This window comes from Odocoileus virginianus, chromosome 8 (genome assembly GCF_023699985.2).
Source record: "Odocoileus virginianus isolate 20LAN1187 ecotype Illinois chromosome 8, Ovbor_1.2, whole genome shotgun sequence".
NCBI classification, from domain to species: Eukaryota; Metazoa; Chordata; class Mammalia; order Artiodactyla; family Cervidae; genus Odocoileus; species Odocoileus virginianus.
Genome location: NC_069681.1, coordinates 67,149,848 through 67,155,920, shown reverse-complemented (window position 1 = coordinate 67,155,920; position 6,073 = coordinate 67,149,848). Strand labels below are relative to the sequence as shown.

Below are 6,073 nucleotides of genomic sequence, written 5' to 3'. Positions count from 1 at the left end.
ACAAGAGAATTGCTCAAAATGAAAGTTGACCAGATTCATAGCAGAGACTAGGACTGAGCTCCTGACAAAGTCTAGTATCCTTTGAAAAGAAGCACATTGATAATAATTACTTGTTTGTGATAATTTTAATTATAATTATTGTTCAAACCTCACAAAGTACAGTCTAGCACAAACAGTTCTGAGTATTAATAGGTTATTGCAATAAAACAAGCCTCTAAATATCAGTTTATGATTTGGAAGCAGATTGAAGATTCACTTGGCTTGTCTTCAGGCTCCATCGTAATCACACTTAGTCATTTAAACTCACTGTTACTCAGTTTCCTCATCTTCAATAATAAGAAAACTACTATTTAAATTTTTGTAAGGATACCATGAGATGATGTATGAAGTATCAGGCACAAATCAGTATTAAGAAACTCTCAGGTATTTTCTTAAGTCTGAGATTGGAAGATAATATGGTTCTTTTCCTAAGACATTTATTTTCTCATTCTTATCTGGGTCAGGTCATCAGATGAGAGTGAGGTAGAGGAGAGATTCAGGAATATTGAGCAAAAACAAGAAGCTATAAGCTAAAGCTATAAGTTTCTGTTTTCTCAGAAGGTGAAAAATGCCGGAGCCTGCCGGCAAACGAACCGGTCACGGGCGCAATCGCCGAAATACCTGAGAAATAAAAGAAAGGACTAGGAAAGAAAAGACTAGAAAAGAATGGGGTTGAGAGGGACAGAGTCTGCTTGCGTCTGACTCTGCCAACTTTATTGAAGAATACCACACCTATATATATGCTAACAGGAGTTGCTAATAGATCAAAGGTTTGCATATGTGCAGAGCTACAGGCACAGGTGTTTTAAATTCCTCCACTTAAGATCAGTAAAGCATCACCCTAGCACCCAACTGAAATCAATAGAACATTAACTGGATAGAAAACAGGCTTCAATCATGACGAGTTTATCAGCAACAGGTGAACAGGTGAAAGATCGCTACAGCAATTTCCTTGATGGAGGTGAGAAAGGCCAACCTGTGCTTTAATAAATCAGGGGTGGCGGGACAGAGAGGGATCTCTTGATCTCTCTCAGAGCCAAGAAGGAGCCTGAGCAGTCAGGCTGGCTCCCCGCATCTCCCCCTTTTCTTTTGACTAATGGCCTTTATATCTCCCTCAAAGGAAATGGCTGCGTTTGCAAATGGGAAAACATCAACAATCTTTTATATATCATTTCAGATAGGCATTGACAAATGCAAGAACCAAAGGTTGTATTCACAAATCCATCAAGTGTTATTTGGGGCTACGCATCTTATACTAGGACTATTGTTCCAGTCTGACCCAGGCCACACAAAGGACTTATTAGTATCAAACGTCACATCTATCACAATTTTACATTTATAGGAAAGTATGGAAACAGTCCCATATGTTTCATCAGGTTTCCTGGGAGTGTTCAGCCTTCAAATGTTGGTATATGAGTCTTTTGCTCCCAGCAAATGTCAGTATTAAGAATGGGCCCGGGAAACAAAAGCATTGGCTTCAGGCTGAGGGAAGGCTTGATTATCGCACAGGCCAAAGTGAGCACAGTGTAAGCTAGGGCTTGTCGAGGTTGAGCCGTCTCTGCAGTTATCCTCCTTGCTTGAAGAATAAACTCATGCATCTGCTGATTTATCGGGAGAAGATTCCTCTGTTGAAGAGTCGGACGACTCATCTGCTGGTTTAGGGATCTCCTCCGTCTGGCGTACCAGCCTTTCTGGAAGCCAGCGCGGTACTTCGGCATCCTGTGGAAAAACACATACATAACCCCTCCCCCAAATTAATACTGGATCCGGACCATGCCATGAATTGTCTAATGGGTCTTTCCATACATCCATCTGCCAAAGGTGATTAGGTAAGAGTCCATGAGGGTTGACACCTAGATGAGAGACTGGAAGAAATTCAGGACAAACAGAACAAGATTAAACAAATTAAAAGGCTGTAAGAGATATTGAAAACAGACTTTGTGAACCACTGAAAGTTCGACTTCTTGAGCGAAGGTATATCCAGTCTGCCAGGAAAAAGAAGTATTATTAACCACAAAAGCAGCAATTCTATTAGAAAAACAATCTTAAATCTATAATTATTTTATAGGTTGCACGTGGTATCCCAGCAGGTGAGGGCAAGCTGGGCTGGAGTGGTCCCATAACCACCATAGTTTCATTAACTTTGCAAAGGTCTTGTAACAACCTCCACCTGCTGAACTTCTTTTTAATAAGAAATATGTGGGAATTCCAAGGGGAATTGGAAGGCTCAATATGTCCTAAGCTCAATTGTTCCTGCACCAATTGTTCAGCTGCTGAAATTTTTTCTTTGGTTAGGGGCCACTGATCAACCCAAACAGGCTCATCAGTCTTCCAACTGATAGGATCTGCATGAGTTACAGGAAAATCAGAGGTCCCCGTCAAAAACACCCTAGGCTTGCTCTGGTGGGGCGAGGAGTGGATGCAATAGGGCAAGTAATTCCTTGATTACTCTTTCCTAGTCTCTGCTGTGGAAGCAGACCTTGATTCATCATCATATCTGAGATGACTTGATTTGGAGCAAACATATATACACCCATTTGTTGCATAACATCTCTTCCCCAAAGATTAACAGGGAGATGAGGCAGAATAAAAGGTTGGAAATCGCCCTCGTGTCCTTCTAAATCATTCCAGTGAAGGAGGCCGCTACTCTGTTGTGGGTTTCGAGATTGACCTATGCCCCTCAGAGTAGAACAAGCTTCTTGCTTCGGCCAATGCTGTGGCCAATGTTCCTCAGCTATAACTGACACATCTGCACCAGTGTCCAAAATTCCAGAGAATCTTTTTCCTTCAATAATGAGCTCTAATTTTGGTCTTTGAGCCGAAATAGATTGAACCCAATAAACATCAGAGGAACCAAAACCACCAGCCTTCCTTTCTCTCTGTGAGGCAATCTTTCCTTCCACATGAAGGGGTAATAAAATTAATTGGGCAATTCTTTGATCAATAGGTATACTAATAATGTTGAGGGGGGCACAAGCCATAATTTTAATTTCCCCAGTATAGTCGGCATCAATCACGCCAGGGGAAATGGACAATCCCTTCATGGTCCAACTGCTCCTGCCAATGATTAATCCAACTGTTCCTTTTGGTAGTGGTCCAAATACCCCTGTAGGAATGGCTTGCATCCCCATATCTGGGGTTAATACTGTGTGGGCGGCAGCGCACAAGTCCAATCCTGCGCTGCCTGGGGTGGCTCGGTAGAGGTTTTCGATACCAACTCGATCACGTTTGGTTGTGACTCGGCTTTGAGTGCCCCATAACACTGTTTCGGGGCCTGGGGCTGGCCCCTCACCCAGTTTCCCGAGACAGGAGGCAGAGGTTTACCTTCTATGTCAGTCTTAGAACGACAGTCTCTGGCCCAATGTTTTCCCTTTTTACATCTAGGGCAGACATTAGGATTTTTTGCCGAATCAGGGTTATTGTTCCTTTTTGGGCATTGAGCCATACGATGTCCCATTTGTCCACATGAAAAACAGCTTCCTGGTGGCCCGCTTCTTTTTATATTTCCCTTATTCCTTGCTTGTTGGTACAAAACCTCTTTAATAGACTTTCCTTGAATAGCTGCGGCCATAGAAAGCCCTTGAAGGTAAGAAGAGCCAATATCAGCACAAATTCTAACATAATCTGTTAAATTTCCCTTTTTCCTGTAAGGTCGCAGAGCGGCTTGGCACGCAGCATTTGCATTCTCATAGGCCATCTGTTTTGTTAAAATAAGACCTGCCTCTTCATCTCCTATAATCTTAGATATTGCATCTAATAGACGAGCAACAAAATCCTGATAAGGCTCGTCAGGCCCTTGCCGAATTTTCGAAAGATCTTCAGTCTTTCTATTAGAAACGGGAAGTTTCTTCCAGGCTTTTAATGCAGCTTCACTAATCTGAAGGTAAGCTTGTTCTGGATAATTTAGTTGTGCATCAAGAGCCCTAAAGACTCCTTCTCCCATTAGCATGTCAAAATTAATTTGTAACCCATTACGGCGATTACGATCTTCAATAAGACCACAAACTTCTCCATACTCGGAGCGCCAGAGCAAATAATCGCCTCCAGAAAGGCAGGCGCGTGTAATAGCTTTCCAATCGTTGGGTGGCAGATATTGGGCTCCGAGGCTCTCAATTATAGCTAATGTAAAAGGTGCCGTGGGTCCATACTGGGCACAAGCCTGCTTAAGCTCCTTTAACTGTTTAAATGGAACAGGCTCATAATGCCTGCAGCGGTTAGCGTCTTCAAAAACTGGAAAAATCATGGAATATCCCTCAAGGCTTTCTCCTTGGTCTCTAGCATGTTTAACAGCCATTTGAAGTGGGGAAAGGACAGGTTTTTCAAATTTCAAAGGAGAATATACAGGAGCTGTAGGTATTAAGGGAGCCTCAACCAAAGGAGGAGGCATAGGAGGAATTGGAATGGGATCCAATCCTGCCACAACAGACGGTGTATTGAAGTGCTGCGGCTTGGGACCCGAAGGAAACAGTAACTCTAATTGCTCCACTCTCTGTGATATAGATGTTAACATTTCTTTAAGTTCCAAAAAGGGGGATGCTTTGTCCTTCCCTTTTGTAACAGTAAAAGCATCCCAATTCTCTCTATTGTACTCATCTAGTTCTCCTTGATCCTCATGAGAGAGTTCAGACTCTGAGTCAGATGTTAAAGCAACAGCCTCCTTTTTACTAGATTTTGGGTCTTCCGGGAAATTGCAAATATGTTCAACTGTCCCGGAGGTAGGTTGCAGATTTTTAGGAGTTATAAACTTTAGAGCAGTTAACATCATTTTTAACGTAGAAACAAAGAACTGTTTACTACTACTTTGACCCATGATTTTTACTCTCAACTATACCCTCTCCACCCACAATATCTGCAACTTGAAACGCTGCCCGCAGGATTACTTGTTTTTGGGTGGCTGTAGTCCGGGATCCGCTCGTGTCCCTGTTCGGGCGCCACTTGCCGGAGCCTGCCGGCAAACGAACCGGTCACGGGCGCAATCGCCGAAATACCTGAGAAATAAAAGAAAGGACTAGGAAAGAAAAGACTAGAAAAGAATGGGGTTGAGAGGGACAGAGTCTGCTTGCGTCTGACTCTGCCAACTTTATTGAAGAATACCACACCTATATATATGCTAACAGGAGTTGCTAATAGATCAAAGGTTTGCATATGTGCAGAGCTACAGGCACAGGTGTTTTAAATTCCTCCACTTAAGATCAGTAAAGCATCACCCTAGCACCCAACTGAAATCAATAGAACATTAACTGGATAGAAAACAGGCTTCAATCATGACGAGTTTATCAGCAACAGGTGAACAGGTGAAAGATCGCTACAGCAATTTCCTTGATGGAGGTGAGAAAGGCCAACCTGTGCTTTAATAAATCAGGGGTGGCGGGACAGAGAGGGATCTCTTGATCTCTCTCAGAGCCAAGAAGGAGCCTGAGCAGTCAGGCTGGCTCCCCGCAGAAAAAATATGTAGAATTTCAGAGCCATTGAATGACCCTTTGAAGACTGTGGTAATGAATTTAAAGTGAAACCAGGCAGCCTATGGCAGTCCTCTTTACCTGTGTTCACTTGTTTAGATGTAGATGCTGGGGGGACACAAAGTTGGATCAAGCAGAACTAGGATTTTACAAGGTGTGTATGATAAAAGGAGAAGATTAAAATATGTTAAAGTTTTTTGTAGGAAAATTATAATAATGCTGGACTTTGGAAACTGAGAAAACATTTTTTTATGATTTTTCTAATATAATACAGTCATAAAAAAAATTATACTGGTTGCAGAGTTGTAAAAATCTTGGGTAATGCCAAGGTCCAGTCCTGTCAAGGAAAGAAAGATTAAAAAGTGTGGATATGAAAGTTTATTAAAGTTGAGGTTAAATAATGATGCTGCTGAGTCATGTGGATGACAGAACTCAAAACATCAGTGAAGACAGGGGTTCAGTTTTGAAGCCTTAGAAGAGGAAGAAAAAGTGACAGAGAGTGAAGAAGAATATCAGTCAGAAGAAGGAATGACTGACTAACCCGATGTCATAAGCTTCAAAAGATGAGGGCCAGA

At 42.2% G+C, this 6,073-nt stretch overlaps 1 long non-coding RNA gene across 1 annotated transcript; it reads right to left on the bottom strand.

Moving 5' to 3' along the window:
* Positions 1 to 706: 706 nt before the first annotated feature.
* Positions 707 to 5,480, bottom strand: LOC139036340 (uncharacterized). The gene is made up of 2 exons (XR_011489076.1): positions 4,920 to 5,480; positions 707 to 1,758 (listed from the first exon to the last, which is right to left on the bottom strand). It is a non-coding gene; the product is annotated as an uncharacterized lncRNA (long non-coding RNA).
* Between the last annotated feature and the right edge of the window lie 593 nt (positions 5,481 to 6,073).